The following is a 19,898-nucleotide window of genomic DNA, read 5'->3' on the forward strand; positions in this document are numbered from 1 at the left end:
AGCTGTGAGCACAGTTCATTGCGAATACAGCTCTGTCTCAATTCTCAAAGTGACTAAATTTTTATGGCTTGGGGCATTTGCATCCTAGTGGAGAGACCTGACAGAAGTGAAGCATTCTTCAGTGCATTACTCCATTTGGAGCATCACTGAAACACATAAGGCATGAACCTGAGCATCTGACTGTTGGCAACAAGCCTCAACAACAGGAATACAGACAGACAAAGCTAAGGGTGTAGGGTATCTTTAATTCATGCAAATGGCCTTTCAGGCATGATCACACCACATATGAGGTACAGAATAGAAAAGGGTATCATTCAGTCAATGTACAGATAGTTATGATGTCATATAATATAGTTATGAGGTCAACTTGAACATCTTCCATATTAATCCCAGGCAATCTTGGACCTTTCATGACTTGCATTTTGCAACAGTCAGCAAGCTATTTCAGTGGTTGCTAGGGGATTCTGACTACTTTCTTGAACTTTGGCTGATACCAAAAAAAAATCAAAGCAGAGCAATGCTAAAAAAATAGAGGTCCATAACAAAACCAGGACATTCATTTAGCAGCAGTTACATTGTCTTTATTACATGATAGACACAGTCAAGTATATCCACAGAAGCTGTGCAAGAAAGTGGTAGGAGCTTTAGGCTCAATAGTATCATTACTGGGAGTGGTATCAATATGCAGAACACAAATGAGCTTCAGCTTCCAATCATGAGCAGGATGAAGAGGGACACAAGGATATGGTGCCACTGGCAGGCAGCCATCAGTGGCAGCAGGTAATTGTCACATTCTTCAGTTGAACCCCAACATTATCCTTGTTCTGGGAATGGCAATGACTGCTTCTCTGCAGTGATAATGATCCAGTGAAGCTTAGATGAAAGATACATTCCTTGTTTGGAGTTGATTGCCAACTGTTATATTATAATAGCCAAGGATCTGTTCACTTCGGGATGCCATTGATATCTCCCAACTGCTTCCAAGAGGTTAACCATTCTGCTATTTGTAAGCTTTATATAATTAATTTGTCTCCTTCAAGAACTCACAAACAATGTGCATTTATATAGCATCTTTCACAATTTCAGGATGTCCCAAAGTGCTTTACAGGCAATGAAGCACTTTTTGAAGTGTAGTCACTGTTGTTATGTGGGAAATGTGGCAGCAAATTTCTGCACAACAGGTCCCACCAACAGCAAAAAGATAATAACCAGATAATCTGTTTTAGTGATGATGGGTGAAGGATAAATATTGGACAGGACACCAGTGGGAACTTTTCAAATTTTTTATACCCACCTGACAGTGCCTTGGTTTAACATCTCATCTATAATATGGCAGCAATAACCTGCTCAGTGACGCTCAGTTTGTGTTCCGCCAGGGCCACTCAGCTCCTGACCTCATTACAGCCTTGGTTCAAACATGAACAAAAGAGCTGAACTCAAGAGGTGAGGTGAGAGTGACTGCCCTTGACATCAAGGCAGCATTTGACCGAGAATGGCATCAAGGAGCCCTACCAAAACTGAGGTCAAGGGGAATCGGGGGAAAACCCTCCGCTGGCTGGAGTCATACCTAGCACAAAGGAAGATGGTTGTGGTTGTTGGAGGTCAATCATCTGAGCTCCAGGACATCACTGCAGGAGTTCCTCAGGGTAGTGTCTGAGGCTCAACCATCTTCAGCTGCTTCATCAATGACCTTTCTTCAATCATAAGGTCAGAAGTGGGGATGTTCGCTGATGATTGCACAATGTTCAGCACCATTCATGACTCCTCAGATACTGAAGCAGTCTGTGTAAAAATGCTGCAAGACCTGGACAATATCCAGGCTTGGGCTGATAAGTGGCAAGTAACATTCACGCCACACAAGTGCCAGGCAATGACCACCTCCAACAAGAAAGAATCTAAACATCTCCCCTTGACATTCAATGGCATTACCATCGCTGAATCCCCCACTATCAACATCCTAGGGGCTACCATTGACCAGAAACTGAACTGGAGTAGCCATATAAATACCGTGGCTACAAGAGCAGGTCAGAGGCTAGGAATCCTGAGGCAAGTAACTCACCTCCTGACTCCCCAGAGCCTGTCCACCATCTACAAGGCACAAGTCAGGAGTGTGATGGAATACTCTCCACTTGCCTGGATGGATGCAGCTCCAACAACACTCAAGAAGCTCGACACCATCCAGGACAAAGCAGCCCGCTTGATTGGCATCCCATCAACAAACATTCACTCCCTCCACCACCGACGCACAGTGGCAGCTGTGTGTACCATCTGCAAGATGCACTGCAGCACCGCACCAAGGCTCCTTAGGCAGCACCTTCCAAACCCGTGACCTCTACCAATTAGAAGGACAAGGGCAGAAAATAAATGGGAACACCACCACCTGCAGGTTCCCCTCCAAGTCACACACCATCCTGACTTGGAACTGTATCGCTGTTCCTTCACTGTCACTGGGTTAAAATCCTGGAACTCCCTTCCTAACAGCACTGTGGGTGTACCTACCCCAAATGGACTGCAGCGGTTCAAGAAGGCAGCTCACCACCACCTTCTCAAGGATAATTAGGGATGGGCAATAAATGCTGGCCTGGCCAGCAACGCCTACATCCCATGAATAAATTTTAAAAAATCACTTCCTCAGTGCTACACTGAAGTGTCAGCCGAAGGTTAATGCTCAAATCTCTGGAGGGGGACTTGAATCCACAACCATTTGACTCAGAGCCAAGTGTTACCTACTGAGTTACAACTGAAACAGGCAGGGCTTCAGAAACAATGCACTCAATGTGAGATCTCATTGTGTGCTTACCTTATATACTGTTTGTGCCTTCCAAGAAGTATTCCTCTACCCTTTATGTGTTCTATGTCCCCAGTGTGTAACCATGGAGACTGCTATATTTGAAACAGCCTGGGAGTTGCCACATAAAGAGGATCTGTTGTCTCTATGCATAGACAATCCTGAAGGCAGTATTCTGGAACAAAAAGCCCAGTAAGGATTTGGAGGAGTGTTCTAAGACATTAGCTTGTAAGGTAATGACTGCACAGGAATGTTTCCAACAGAAAAGAGATCTTGCCAATAAGAATGTTGTATCTCCTATGCAGGCAATATTCAGTCAACCGGAAGCCATAAACTTGGACAGTGATTGGACCTGTGCCCTCAGTTCTTGCTACTCTTCGGCCCACAAAAATAATTTAATGCTTAACCTTTTGGGATCTTTTCAGAAGCCTCGCCAGTGAAACTGAGCAGAGGGTGCACAGTGTACTGTTCAATGGTTTAATTGATCTGTGTTTGATTGTGTCAGTCTGTTCACTGATCCATGTTCACTGTGCTTAATTGCTTAACCCTATGGTTGGAGGTTGAGAGTTCAGGAACTGAAACCATTGAGAAAGTTTCAGTATCAACAGACCTGAGTTCTGTTGACATAATGTTTAGAAATCTTGTAAGTACTGAGATATTTTGAAGTACTGTAAATAAACATGTTGTTGACTTGGAATTAATGTCATCTCTACATTGCTCTGAGATAAAGCAGATTTATTAAATATCCAGCAAACACACAACACACAGCGCACATTCTGACCTGTTCTGTCCTAAAATGGCGATCGGGAACCCTAAGTACGCCACAAGACCTTGAAATGCCTTTTACAAAGGTCTTTGGCTGCCCAGCAGTAGGCCCCTATAAAATCAGCAGCAGGAAGAGCATATTCAGACTGTTAACACCCTGTTAATGTTAATTTCAGCATGTCAAAATCAACCTCATGGAGAAAGAGAGAGTGCGAGAGAGACGGAGAACTGAGTGATACAAACAATTAAAATACAAATAAAATGCCAGGTATGAATTGACACAAAACACAATATGATTTTGATGCAGCATCTGTAATATGCCAGCATGTAAATGGAGTTGGGATGTGAGATAAATATTCAAACTGGTAAATATTAACAAATTCCCAGTAATATTTTGGTCTTTTTACTCTTTCACAGGATGTGAGCATTGCGAGCAAGGCCAACATATATTGCACATCCCTAATTGCCCTCAAAAAGTGGTGAGTCGTCTTCTTGAACTTTTGCAGCCGTATGTTCACCCACAGTGCTGTCAGGTGGGTTTTTCCAAGATTTTGACCCAGCAACAGTGAAGGAATGATAATATAGTTCCCAATCAGGATGATGTGTAACTTGAAGGGGAACTTGTAGGTGGTGGTGTTCCCATGCGTTTGCCGCCCTTGTTCTTCTAGCTAGTAGAGGTCGCGGGTTTGGAAGGTGTTGTCGAAAAACCTTGGCTATGCATCTTGTAGATGGTACACACTCCAGCCATGGTGTGCCAGTCTCAGCATGTGTTAGAGAGTATGTGTAAGAGTGTGTGTACCTCTGTGTTAATCTATGCCCTTGTTACCAATTTGGCAGCTAGTGGAAACAATCCTTCACTGCTTACCCCCTCAAACCCTTCACTAATTTTGAACAGTAATACGTAATTGCTGACGTTGGTCTCAATCACTCTATTGACACAAAATATAATGTGCATTTGATACAGCATCTATAATATATCAGCATATAAAAGACGAATACAGATACTTATTCTGATCATTTAAAACAACTTTTAAACAGCTAACAATGAATAAGCTAGAAAAGCAATATCATTTTCATATTTTACAATAATAATTACCATTTTAAGATTTTGAAGGGTGAAATATGTTAAGATCATAGCTGAATTAACCCTGACGTGACCCAAACAAAAATGCCAATCTACCATTTTTATCCATTGACTAAATTGCACCTTGTAAGAATTGACTTGGTCAGACCTGACCTTCTCATACATCATTAAGTGAGCAGGCATGGAGTACTTTTAACTCCCTTGCAGAGACGTGTTGAATTAATTATTATTTGTAGCACTGTGTGAATTTTCATGATTTCATTTAGGTGCATAAGAAGCACAAAAGCAAGCGGGTCAAAAAATTTGAGAAAGCTGAGCAAGTCCCAGAAAGGGTTCAAAAACTAAGCAAAAAAGTGCTGGAAATACTCAGCAAGTCTGGCAGCATCTGTGGAGAGAGAAACAGCGTTAACGTTTCAGGCCAGTGACCTTTCATCAGAACTGACCTGAAACGTTAACTCTGCTTCTCTCTCCACAGATGCTGCCAGACCTGCTGAATATTTCCAGCACTTTTATTATCATTTCAGCTTTCCAGCATCTGCAGTATTTTGCTTTTATTCAAAAACTAAGCCTCTCCCAGCAAAATAAACACAATCCTTTGCATCATTCCACTTCCAATGTCTGAGGAACTGATTCATATGTGGCTTTTTATTCTGTATTTTAACTGTTTTAGATTAGATTAGATTAGAGATACAGCACTGAAACAGGCCCTTCGGCCCACCGAGTCTGTGCCAAACATCAACCACCCATTCATACTAATCCTACACTAATCCCATATTCCTACCAAACATCCCCACCTGTCCCTATATTTCCCTACCACCTACCTATACTAGTGACAATTTATAATGGCCAATTTACCTATCAACCTGCAAGTCTTTTGGCTTGTGGGAGGAAACCGGAGCACCCGGAGAAAACCCACGCAGACACAGGGAGAACTTGCAAACTCCACACAGGCAGTACCCAGAATCGAACCCGGGTCCCTGGAGCTGTGAGGCTGCGGTGCTAACCACTGCGCCACTGTGCCGCCCTTATGGTTCAAATCATAAAGGCACTAAATACATCTAAATATTACACGGCTCAGGTGTGAAAACCCACAGTGTGGAGAGACACATTTTGCCAGAATTGCCAAGATGTTTTTGCCCAGGACTTTTGCCACTGACCATGCCAAAGTTTGTGGGTCCAGAAAAGGTTCCTTTATTTCCATGAGACATGTGGATGCCAGTATCACTAGGGATGTGTCTAGGGCACCTATCATGCCTCAGAAGCTATGTGTCGTAATGGAATATTTGACAGACCAGCAGAGGAGGGTGGGTGCTGATATCCCAACCCATGAAAAGGGAGTAACAGTCGTTCCTTTTTTTTAATTTGTTCTTGGGATGTGAACATTGTTGGCAAGGCCAACATTTATTATCCATCACTAACTGCCCTTGAGCAGGGAGGCAGTGGTGTAATAGTAATGTCACTGGACTAGTAATCCAGAGCCCAGGCTAATACTTGGACATGGGTTTGAATCCCATCACTGCAGATGGTGAAATTTGAATTCAATTAATAAATCCGGAATTAAAAATCTAGTCTAATGGTGCACATGAAACCTTTGTCGATTGTTGTAAAAACCCATCTGGTTCACTAATGCCCTGTCTGCTGTCCTTACCTGGTCTGGCCTACGTGTGACCCACAGCATGTGACTCTTATATGCCCTCTGAAATGACTCTGAAATGCCTAGCAAGTCACTCAGTTTTATCAAACTGCTACGAAGTCTAAGAAAAGGAATGAAATCGGATGGACCCGGCATTGACCTAGGTACTGGAAATGACAACGGCGAAACCAGTCCTGTCACACCTGCAAAGTCCTTCCTACTAACATCTGGGGGATTGTGCCAAAATTGGGAGTGCTGTTCCATAGACTAGGCAAGCAACACCTGAGATAGCCATATTCACGGAATCATAGCTTACAGACAATGCCCCAGACACCATCATCAACATCCCTGTGTACGTCCTGTCCCACTGGCAGGACCAACCCACCAGAGGTGGCTGCACAGTGGTAGGCAGTCAGGAGGGAGTTGCCCTGGGACATTGACGTTGGACCCCATGACGTCTCACGGTATCAGGTCAAACACGGGCTAGGAAAACTCCTGTTGATTACCACCTACTGCTCCCCCTCGGCTGATGAATCAGTGCTTCCCCATATTGAACACCAAATGGAAGCACCACTGAGGGTATCAAGGGCACAGAATTATATTGCTGTTCCTTCACTGTCGCCGGGCCAAAATCCTTGGACTCCCTCCCTAACAGTACTGTTGGTGTACCTACACCCCAAGGACTGCAGCAGTTCAAGAAGACAGCTCAACACCACCAACTTCTCAAGGGAAAGTAGGGATGGGAAATAAATGCTGGCCTAGCCAGCGACACCCACATCCCAATAAAACAAAAAACAAGTGGTGGTGAGACACCTACAACTGAATGGCTTTCTAAATCATTTCAGAGGGTAATTAAGAGTCAATTGCATGGGTCTGGAATCACATGTATACCAGGCTGGCAGATTTCTTCCCCAGAAGGGCATTAGTGAACCAGATGAGTTTTTAAACAACAATCTGGTAGTATCCTTATCGATGAGGGTAGTATTTTATTCCAGGTTTATTAATTAATTGCATTTAAATTTCCCCAGTTGGGATTTGAACTCATGTCATTGGAGTATTAATCCAAGTCTCAGAATTACCAATCTAATAACATTACCATTATGCTACTATCCCCTTTGCAATAAAGCTGCATTTAAATAATCTGTGTCTTGCGAGGTTCCATGGGCTTCTCATTGTAAGGCTACAGCCTTTGCAAGAGAGCTATTGAGATCTCTTTGGGGGGGCGAAATTGTCATATGTATCAAGATCTTTTCAATTTGGACAAGATGGGATTTAGTGATCATTTATATTAAAATATTGCTATGAAGAAAAAATTGGACCACAGCAAGATAACTCCCAAGAAAGCACAAGGGTCTCATAAATCATTGGGACATGGACCCATCTGGAATATGCCCGCTAGTACCCTCCAAACTGTCTCCACTGGAGTTTGTGGGGCCTGTGGGAGGCACCTAATTCACATGGGGCAAGTCGGTGCATGCATCACTATGGGCCATGCATTGACTCACTAGAAGCTGATGTGTTTCCTTTATCTCCTTTCCTTTTTCTCTTTAATTTTTTTTCCATGCCACTCCTGTATTGAAGGTGGTGAGTCTAGATGCAGTATGTTTGGTTGAAACCAGGCATACCTGTGCTGACCAAATGCCAGGTACAAAAGAAAGTCTGGGGTGCAGTAACTCTGACATTTGGAGTGTCTGATCGTAGCTCTGTGTCCTTATATTGAAGGCTTTTTAAATGGTGGATGGAACCCACAACAAGTCTATCCTTGAAACTAGTTTCTTGCTGTTTGGGTGTCATCTCGCCAAAGTTATGGCAGGAAGCCATAGGAATGGCAATGGATTCTGAAAGGCAGGGCACTTTCCTCATTTTAATTTGAGTTAATTTTTTAAAAATACAAATGAGCTAAATATTGAAAACAAACAAGGCCTTTAATTAATAGCAGATTTTCACCTTTGTTCATTGATAACTAGAAAATGTATGTGTTCTAATTACTGACAAAGACCGACAGAGAGAGCGAAAGAGAAAAAAGAGAAACAGAGAAAGAGTGACAGATAAAGAAAGAGTTAGGCAGAGAAAGTGAAAGAGAAACATAAATACAAATATTTCCATCCAGGAACCAGTCACAAAAGATAAAACATACTGTTTACAAAGATCTCTTAGTTACAAACCAGTGCTTCCAGACTTGCAATGCTCCCAACCTCATCCTCTGCTGTCAAACCTATTCCTCCTCCTTCATCTATGCTGACAGATGCCAGAAATCACCAGCAAGCCAACCTCCATATTGCCCATTCCCTTCCCGGCCAAAGCTCTGATTTCCCTCCACAGTCTGTCAAAGTCCAGGTAACTCCTCTGCAGTGATGTCAGATTAATGGATCCCTTCTATGCTGTCAAACCTCAGCACAATTGCCCCAGTTCTGCCAAAACCCAAGACAATTCCTCAGGGCTATCAAAAGGTCGGTTTACTGTCAATGCAGTTAAACCCCACTCCTCCTACTGCTTACTATTGTGGGACACAGGACCACCTTAAGAAGCTGTAAGTGAAGGTCATTGGAGGAAGTGATGTAGCATCACAAATGACCAGGGAGTTTTGGGTGTAGTCCGACAGAGTGAGATGTGTCTAGATATGCTCGTGCCGTAGCTATATATATATAATATATATATCTGTGTTCGAGTTTAAATTATTTCAAAATACCACCTATTCTTTGGATATTACTTGGAGTCTTGCGAACCTTACAATTGTCAGGCAAACCTCCCACCTGCCAAGACCAAGGCACACATTATTTTGCCACATGAACAAAAACTTAAAATTGCAAGCCCTGACTGGAAGGACATGTGCATAGTACCAGACATTGTTGAAACAATGGGGACCCAGTAGTTGCTTCCCCAATACACAGAAGTGGTCAAACCATTTTTAGTCACATGACTAACTGGCTGTTGCAGAGAATTTGAACTTCCAACAAAGGATTTTGAAGAGACTGTTCCATAGAAGGAGCTAGTCACATGACTAACATGCTAGGCAACCTGAGAGTTTTTTTGAATTTGAACTCCCAACAAAGGAATTGGAACAGAGAGAATGCCCTGTGCTCATGGACCAAGATCGTCTCCTTTCCTGTCTGCCTGCTTTCATCTCTTCACACGGACTGAAGCTTGTGAAAACATGTGAAACTCAAAGAGAGAAAGGTTTCCTATGCAAACAAGGTTTTAAGAAGACTACTGGGCCCCAACAAAACACAAGACCACATCTTCAATCAAGGACAACAGCAAGCCCGAGAAACAGTAACAAGATATTGCCTCAAACTGTTCCACTTATCTTTTCTTCTGCTCCTTTCTGTCCCTATCTGCATGTTTATATTGCATGCGCATGCTAGCGTGGGTGTGTTGTATATCCATAGGCGTGAACCGTATTAGAGTTTAAGTTTAAGGTTTAATAAATTTCATCTTTCTTCTTTAAACCAAAGAAAGCCTGTTTGTGCTCATTTCTTTGCCTTATAATTGGAAAGTTGTGAACAAGGATTCATAAAGGGGGAGCTCAAAACACAGTGTGTTTAAAATTAAACCCTGTTACAATAAGACCAGGTGAAGATAGTAATTGACCCCGAGACACCTTTCGCACCTGGTTGGAACACAATAGTTCACATACCAAAGGAACAAGTAATATTACAACGACCAGAACCCAGAAATTGTGCAATCTAAATTGAGCAAAAGTGAGAAAACTCCCAATCCTTTTGCCTTATGTGATAAATTCCAGTGGAAGTGGAGCTCAAACATTCGAACTCGCACAGTGGCAAGTTAATGGGATGACACCATTCACCATTGTCACTAATATTGCATTTAACTTAAGTCATGCTTGAATGAAATAGGTGAATGCCTGTATCATTGGATCAAGGTGGATGCGATAGCTTTTTGCACTTCTGGGTGTCCCTACGGTTTAGCAGATTTCTCTGCAATTTCTGGAGAGATTTGGATCTCTTTTCTTTACTGCCCAGCCTAACTTTCAAAGTTTTGACTTCAATTTTCAGGAACATAGCCATGGGGTTGCCAACGCATATGTTAATATATCCTTTACTGATGGAAGTTGAACATGAGAGGAAGAAGAATATGATAGACAGGTATGATTGCACAGGAGGGTGTTAAGATCTTCTTGGTGGTATCCTGCAGGAAGTATGCACACCTCATTGCACATATGCTTCATTCAACAAACTTTGGAGGAATGGAGCCAAACTTCCAATCAGCTCTGTCACATTTCCAGGCCTTTTCTACAGAATGGATTTGGAAAAAGAGTTATTTTGTCGTTTTTCAAGGCAGAGGTCCAGAATTTCCTCAAAATTACTTACACCTCTGTTGCATCCTAAAAATGTTTTGTGCCTGTCAATGGCCTCTAGAGGGAGATACACACAAGTTTCGTTGGCCTGCTCTTTTCCATTTACATTGGCACAAGCATTGCCAGAAGCAGCTGAACTATCAGGAAACCTCTGTGAACTATTAAAACATGAATGAGTCTGTACTTGTCAGCAGCAGGTAAAAGAGGAACTGTTTTGATGAAAGGTCACTGACCTGAAACGTTAACTTTGCTTCTCTCTCCACAGATGCTGCCAGACCTGCTGAGTATTTCCAGCACTTTTTGTTTTTAATACAGATTTCCAGCATCTGCAGTACTTTGCTTTTATTATTATTAAAAGATGAATAGCGTTTGGCTCTTTTATTTCACTCTAAAATCTGCATGTCCTACCAAAGTTTTTGTTAAATTTGTACAGAATTATGATCACTCAGGAACCAGAGGGCATCAAGGCCTGATGTGAAGCCAGATAAAAAGAAAGCAGAACTTCACTCATTTGGACTTTAAGGTTCTCCTAGAGGATATTGAAGTCAGAGATGACAGACTCCTGGGTGTGCGAACAGCCATGTAGCAGGTGGGGAGGTGCTTAGCCCTCGCAGTGAGAAAAGGTGAGGTCCACAGTATCCAGGTTACTGACTGAACACCTACACTGTTACTCTGGCACCTTTGTGAAATACATCACAGTCACAAACATCCACCCCCTTCTCTGTTTCCTGAATTTCAAAAGGGTGATGCTCATCCATTCCATCAAAATATTACAATGGTAACTCTTCTTTCAGTTGCCACAATTACTTTTATTCCTAGATATGTAAACACCTCTCTTGCAGGCAGAAAGCACAGAGTTTGGCTATCTCCATAGGGGCAAGGGCTATCCCATTCCATCATGGTTAATGATCCTGCCTATTTGCCCTCCAAAGCTGTAGAGGAGATATATCATAATGCCTATTCTGGAACGCACATCCCCATTGGCATCTTTAAGGGACAATTCCACTACCTTCATTGGCTTGCAAGGGCTTTGCAATATAAAACTGGCAGGGTATCAAGAGATGTCCTAGTTTGACATGTTCTGTATAATTTTGCACTGTGGAAAGGTCTTCTGATCAATATCACTGCGGAGGACTTTTTAAAAAATTTGTTTCATGGGATGTGGGTGTCACTGACAAAGGCAGCATTTGTTGCCCACCCCTAATTGCCCTTGAGAAGGTAGTGATGAGCTGCCTTCTTGAACCGCTACAAAATCAAAGTAGAAGTAGAACTATGTCATTTGCTGGAACAGCAACAAAAACTGGAGGAACGGAAAGAAGAGTGGTGTGAGCAGGAGGCAGTCATTAAATAAAGAGAAATATCCCTATTATGGCATTACAGTAAACCCAATATCTTCCCTTTTCAGAAAAAGCAATGCCTGGAATAGACACTCTGAGAACATCCTGCCACTCACCATATAATTGATGAAGACATTGATTAGGATGGACAACAATGAACAGCCTTGCCTCACTTCTCTGTTGATAGAGTTAGATTTAATAAGTCTTCTATTTGTCCTAATACAGTTCTTGAAATACACATGCCAGATAAGATCCAAAATCTGACATTGTAGTGCCATTGCCTTAGAGGCATCATTATGAACGCTGCACAAGGCAGCATGTTGAAAGCTGTACAAAACTTTATGAAAGCCAGGTGCTCCTCAGTCCAAAGTTTCCCATAAAACCACAACCCATCATACGAGAACATTTTGATTGCACCATTAACATCCAAAGCATCTAAAATGCATGATCTGAGAACTTAAAGAACAGTCTGAGGAGCTACTCATGTACCTAAAGCGGAATTGGGATTCAAATGATAAAGAGCTGTCATGTCTAGCAAAATGTAAGAGCAATGTCTTTGGGCTGATATCTTACCTTGTTCCTATGTTCCAGAGACCACTATTGTCACTGTAATGTTTGCAGTCACTCTTTTCCCCTCAAGGCACTGACACTGCTAGGATATGATTTCATGGGGTCTGCCCAATACGTTCTACATGTGTGAATAATTGCTATTTTTAAAATAACTTTCTTTCTTTGGTGCCTTGCCAAAAAAGACAACATATCACTGTGAAAGCATTTTGAAGCAAGCTTGAATTATTAGTCAAATTCCCATTAATTGTTTTGAGAGCTAACCTGATAGCAATATTAGTCAATGTTTAAATATTGGTCTTAAGTAAAAGAACCCAGTGAGAAAAAAATTACTTTTATAGGCAGCTGGCTGCAGGGTCAGAAGAGCAACAGAGGTTGAGAGAGAGAGGAGACTGCTAGCCTAGGAATGGTGCACGAGAAGCCGGCAAAAGGTTCAGAGTTCTCAGGAAAAATGAAGCACAGAGACAAGAATAGATGCAGGGAAATTACAGAAAGGGCAATAAGAGAGGAGATCAAATAGTGCAGCATTGAGCAATTTTTCAAGATTGGAAAGAACTAATTCAGGGGTGCAAAAGAATTCCACTGAATTTGCAGCTTCCATGGAATCGAAGAATTTAAGCTGAACATTAGGTTTTGTAAAAGCATTTATCATCAATGTATCACTTTCTGTCAAAACTGGATAGACCCCCGTGGAATATGTCTCTCAGTGACACTTTTGTTTTTCTCTGATTGCAATAACTTTAAAGCCATTCAGTAGTGCATTACCAAGTTCTTTGTGTGGCTTTCCAAAAGAGAAATTTACACTGCTGATTCCACCAGCAACACCAGCCCTAAAGTAATGATGTGAGCAGGGTCTAAGTGGTTGTAATGCCTCCTTGCACTGAGAGACACAAATGTAGTTGTGCACTCTAGCAAATACCCAGAGTGTGATTTATTGCCCTGTTACTGCTGGAGCATTTCTATTGATTGATAAGCGATAATATGACAGCCAAACCTTTTCAGTCAGACAAAATGCAAAGAGAACTTCTTTCATGACTGTTTTTTAAAAGAAAGGATAAATGAAAGATAAACTTCCCATTGACTAAAGTAATATTCCTGGCTACGCCACACACAACGAACATGATAATGTCTTAGAAATAGGCTCCCTTATACCAATACTGCAGATGTCCACTCCCCAACTGTTTTGCCATTGTTTATTTATTTTGCAATATGTTCTGCATGACTAGGACAGGCATCTTTCTTACTCATATGTGTTTGAAGAAGAACTTAAATGAGGGAAATCCTCAAATTACTGCACCAATTAAGTTTGGATGGAAAAAGAATAGAGGAGAAAGAGGAAGATGAGGAAGAGGACAAGGAGGGAGGGGAGGAGGAGTGAGTGAAAGTATAGGATGAGGGGAGCAGAAGGGGGGAGTGAGTAGTAGGAGGGACAGGAGGTGATGAACAGGAGAAAAGGAAGAGGATGGGGAGAAAAAAGGGATGAAGGGAAGAAGGATTGAGAAGGAAAGAGAGGGAAGGAAGGCCAGGGATGAGAATGAGGAGGGGAAGAATAAGGAAGGAAGAGAGGTGGAGAGAATGGATTAAGGAGGAAAGGAGGGGAATTTAGGAGGAAAGAGATGGGGAAGAGTAGGAGTGGAGTTGAGGATAGTTGGGAAAAGGAGGGAGAGACAGAGGATGAGGAAGGATTGGGAGGACAGGTAGGAGAGGGAATGGGTTGAGTACAGGACGAAGGAGGAGGGAGGGAGAATGGAGGGGGAGAAGAGGAGGTGATACAGGTGTTCAGACGGTATTTCAAAGCAAAAAAGTTGTTGTAATATTACACCTCTTCCTCCTACTCTACTAATTCATCCTACTTCTCACTCTCCTTCTCTGTCTGCTCTCCCTATCCACTCCTTCCCCGTTCCTATCTTTCTCCTTTATTCCTTCCTTCTGCTATTCACTTCCTCTCCTCCACACTACTCTACTTCATCCCTTCCTCCTTACCTCTCTCCCTTTCCTTTCTTTCTTCTTTCTCTCATCTCTTCCCCATTCTCCCTCCTCTTTTCCCAGTCCTCTCCTTCCCTTCCTCTTCTTTCTCTTCAACTTTTCTTCTCCCCTTCTCTCTCCTTATTCTCTCACTTCTATCTCCCTTCTGACTTCACCTGTTGCCCTCTTCTGCATGCAAGCATGTTAAAGCATTTTCCATTACAAATGTGGGCATAAAAATTTATAGAAAAAGAAGTGAGCAGAACATGACAACAGGAAATTAAGTGGTAGGAAAAGGGAGTGCATGCATTCAGTAGATTCTTAGGGCTAAATTTTCATTCTCGGCTTCCGATCCCACCGTTGGGATGAAATGTAATTCGAGAACCTACAAATGCTAGCGGCAGGACGCAGAGGGAGATTTTGGAGCAGGCAGTAAATGAAGTGCTGCCTCCAGGAACCCTGTCCAATTAAGGATAGTGGGCGGGCTCCCAAGGCTGGAGGACCAACAGGAGGCTCTCCAGCAGTGAAAGATCAGCAGCCCTACCGTCAGAGATGGTCACTGCTGATGTAGTTGGGAGAACGAAAGGGCACCTTAAGATGGAGGTGTCCTCTGAACACCTTTCAATTTTTCAAAATAAAAAATAGCCACAGCTGCCAGGCCGTCAGTGTAGAGGAGGAACCCCTCCTGCAGCTGCAGTTGTTGCCCTCTAGCAATCATGGCTGCAGGATAACGGAGGCATCACAGGCCACGACCACCCCCTGGCCTACCGCTGGGAGACCGCTTCCGTCCATCAGCTGGGATTCAGCCTCAGCCGGGGGCTTACCTGCCATCTGGAAAATGCTGTGGCCCTGTAATTGGCCTGATTGGCTACCCGCTGTTCACTGGCAGGAAGCCCTTACCCCTTCCCCTCCTCCCCCAAAGCAGCCTCTTTCAAAATATGCTAGAGGTGGAAATATGTTGGCATTCCAGCACGCCAGCCAGTAGTGCAAAATTGCCGGTACATCCGTCTCTTAGCCTGTCTCCGCTGCTCTATGAAAATCCAGCCCTTAATGTATGATTCAGATCTGTGACCTTTGATTTTCTGAAAAAAGACCTATTTTCTAAATAGTTTTCTAATTCAGTATTGTAGGTGACATTGTTGTCTTGGCCTCACTAAAAGCTTGCTGAACAAAAGTAGTGTTAACCATATATGGTTGGTTCCCATGCCAGGATGAGAGAAAGAGTGAAGAAATCTGTATATTTAAAGGCAATGAAAGCACTGCAGAAACACAAAGCACAAATAGCCACATGGAAATGGCTGGTTTTATAATGAAACATGTAGGGCGGTATTTTATGCTCCCCCCCACCCCCAATGGAGAGTTTGGAGGCATTTAATCGGGCAGCAACATGATGGTTGGGGACCTGCCACCTTCTTCTTCCACTCCGATTAAGCCCACGGATGGCCTTCCTGCCCCACCGCCAATTGAGGGGCAACTAATGCCCAATTAAGGGCCTCTTCCCGCCGCTGCTGGTATTAACCAGTGGTGGGCAGGCCTGTTGCCACACGGCATACAAACCTGTGCAGGTTGCTTGTGTTCTCCTGGGGGAGGCGGGTCCCTCATTCAAAGGCACTCAGTGCCTGATCGAGGGATCCGGCATTGGGAAAGGTGGGGGGTGGGGGGTGGGGGGGGGGAGGGCCCACTGAGAACCAGTCCTCTGCCCATGTTGCCGACCCCCCCCCCCCCCCACATCCCCTGCCTCCATGACTCACACCCGATAATATGCATCCTGCTACCACTTACCTCTGGCCTGGATCGCTCCGCAATCCTGGGCTTCCAGAGGGTGTCATTTCAGCAACAGCCATCACTGCTGAGCAAAAGAGCTGCCGGCCTCTGATACCTGGCAGCTCTCGACGGGTGTGGGGGGAGGGACTTTCCACCTCCGGAGTCCTGGTCCCTTGGAAGGCCCACCAGTGACCTCTCAACTGCCTGATTGGCACGTAATGCCAGCAGGCCTGCCCAGAGGAGGCAGTGCAGGTCTCTCGCTGGCTCTACAGCTGGCAGCCGAGACCCCTAAGCCTCCATAAAGTTTCTTCCAAGTGTCTTTTCCCTCCTATGATAGTTGTTCATTGTTGCAACAAATTAACATTTTGCTAATGTCAAATTGATTTTTATTTGCTTTGGTTCAATTGAGAATTTATTGAATTCCATAAATGCAGAGGGGTAGCGTTCCCTCGGTAGCTACAATTGGAAAATTGTGCACAAATTGTGCTTGAAATTGCACTAGTTAGGTTACAATTCAAATTTTCAATAAAATTCAATGCACAATCACAAAGGTCAAGTCTGACTACGTACAACTGGGCAGCTTAACAGAACACAATCATTTCTTTTTGCTCTTTTCATTGAAAATTATTCTTTGATATATTTAAGAGCAGTAACCTGGTGCAGTTTTATCAATACAGCTGAAAATGTTTTATTAACACAAAAAAGTAAGCACTTCTAATAAGACCATCCAGTCTTCTACTTGTGAGTAACCTGATTTAAAAATCACTGAAATGGATTAATAAAAAACTATGCTGAACCATTTACTAGTTTAATTCGTATGCACTAGTCAGTTTTTTCAGTAAATTAAATATTTTTGTTATGCATAAACTTTTAAAACGTCCCTACTAGTGCCTAAGAAAATGAATGTAATTTCAAGCGCCTTCCTGAACCAGTGTGATCAGCTGAATCTAGTAATGTCAACCTAGGTGTGTGGCTAGATTTGTGGGCAGGGCTTGATCTGAGCAAAATGAATCTTAAACCAGTGTAAAAGATCGCGAAAAACACAAACTTAAGTGTTTCTGGGCATAATTCACTTACATTTTAAATTCCCCAGTCTATTGTGCTGGTTCAGCTGATTTTGCCCAAATTGCACTGATATTGACTGTGAATTATTCCGGTGAAGTAATGATGAAAAATTACAATGAATAAATGTGTGGAGGGAAGGTAAAATGCAAACCATAATTAATATAATGACACTCAGTCATGTAAAGCTCATAATTACTGGAGTACAAATAGTAAGAAAGTAATCATTGAAGTTATGTGGATTGATCTAATTTGCTTGAGTAGGTACAGAAGCAATGACTTGAACATGCCTGCCTAATTTAGACCTTAAAGGCAAATGGGACAATTACAGAAACATAGAGATTATAGAATATTTGCTTGGACACATCTCAGGCAAATCAAATCTATTTAGAATAATGACTTGTTAGTAAGTGGTTCCATAGGTATTTATTAGAAGTGGTTGGGAGAGACTGCAGAGTATCATTGAAAATCTTAGGGATTCTATAATGACAGCAAATCTCAGAATGACATTAATTCCTTTGATCAAACTGTAGTAAATCCCTCAAAAGACATTCTGATAAATTGGAGCAGATGCTATTCATCCAAACTAATTATCATCTGATTCTTTGAAAAATATGTTACAAGCTACTAATTTTGCTGATCTGGTAGAAGAAAATATATTTGTAAATGGTTTGCAGATGGGAATTTAAGGCAATCAGACTACTAACACCAGAAAATTGTCAACCTGGAAGATATGACGTCCCCCAAGGTTGTAAACTGCAGTTTAAGTAAAGTGCACCTTTTAAATATTTGGCAGTCTGAGAAAGAGATTGACCCAAAAGTATAAGGAACTCAGTGATTGATCTTCTCATGCCTCCACTAATGATTTGATCTCCATATCTGCATCATGTAGCAAAGCACATAAAATATATTTTATATTTTGTATATTGGTGTCAATCTCTATTTCCATTCTGTTAAATGCATGAAATTAATTCAACATTTACAGCCATCCATACTGGTTAGCATGGATTGGAAGTGGTAGATTGATTTAGTTTCTGGTAGGGTGGTACATTTTGTGGCAAGAAACCCAGTTTATATTTTTAAGAGGTTACATTTGGACCCAAAGCTCACATGAGGCTTCTTGGAGGTCATTACCTGCATTACACCAGAAAACGCAGTGAGATACAGCAAAAATCTTCAAGTATAATGCTTTTATGTAAAAACAAACACACATTTGGAGCTAAGTAACTGTCTTGGAGAGAGTTGCAGTGGTGGAATAGCTATTAACTTTATCTGTACCATAGATGGCCATTACTGCCTGCCACTGTGCTATTATACTTATGTTGCTGCTATAAACACAAATGAAATACTGCTGTGATATAAAAAATCGCTACTAATGTTATGTTAGCACTGACACTGGTAGAAAACATAAATAAAATCCTTGTCATTTTGAACCTAAGCAATCTTTCCGTAAAGGTTATGAAGTAACGCAAACTTCTGATTTAATCATCTTGTCTGATCACCCAGTGAAAGGCAACATAAGTATGAACTATGAACAAAGTATCCACAATGATCAGTTTGAAGTGCCATAAAATCATCTTTGTGAAGAGTTACATAGAGTAGAATTTGAAGTGAAGTTGGATTAATATACAATTCTTATGGTACCAGGAGTAAACAAGTGATAGGTTTAAGGATATGTTTTCCAGCCATGTTGCTTGGGCTGCGGGACGAATGCACACTTAGCTTTGACATGCACAAAAATTAAAAATGATGAACTTGTTAGACCTTCCACAGTCAGCCCTATTTTCATATCAACACTCTGGACTGAACCTCATTCTTTTGCCAAAGTGAGTGAATATATGATACTAGAATCAGAATTTAAGAAGATGCGGTCACTTAAAGGTTAGTGGCTACTGTGGAACAAAATTTGTCTCAGTTGTATATAAGGTCTAGTGCTCAGAGCTTCATTTAAATATGATAATACATGTTGAAATATGTTAATAGCACCAAGCATAACTTCCCATCTGTCTGCTGATTCTGACTCTTCCTGCCCATCTGGAGGTAGCAGCTGCTCTTCCAGGCCCGCAGAACAGAAAAGACAGAAGCGTTAGACATGAAGTATGTATGTGTGGATCACTGCAGTGAGTGATATCAGGTGATTTTTTATAGATAATGGGGGGTACTTTTAACATTTTATTTTGCCTTACTGTCAAATAATACAGCTTCAACTCTAAATAATTACTCTGACACAAATTCTACAGATATATGTTATTTGATGCAGATCTACCTGATTGTACTGAGTCACATTCTTCAACATTTAAAACGTAAGTTACTGATCAAAATGTAGCATAATGGGACCAATCTATAGAGTTACATTTGGTTGCTGCTTAACAGCTGATAATAAAAGGTGCAGCAGGGTATAGTTCAACATTTTTTGCTACTATTTCTCTTCGGGAAAGTGCCCTAGTTTTACATACCATCTCTCAACAGCTTTGTTTAAGATTAAGAACTCATCATGTGGGAGATGCCAACTGTGAAGTAAAACTGCATGGCTCTGGCGTTTAGAACTATAGAAGTTTACAATGCAGAAGGAGGCCATTTGGCCCATCGCGTCTATACAAACTTTTTGCTGGAGT

This window comes from Heterodontus francisci, chromosome 7 (assembly GCF_036365525.1).
Source record: "Heterodontus francisci isolate sHetFra1 chromosome 7, sHetFra1.hap1, whole genome shotgun sequence".
Classification (NCBI taxonomy): Eukaryota; Metazoa; Chordata; class Chondrichthyes; order Heterodontiformes; family Heterodontidae; genus Heterodontus; species Heterodontus francisci.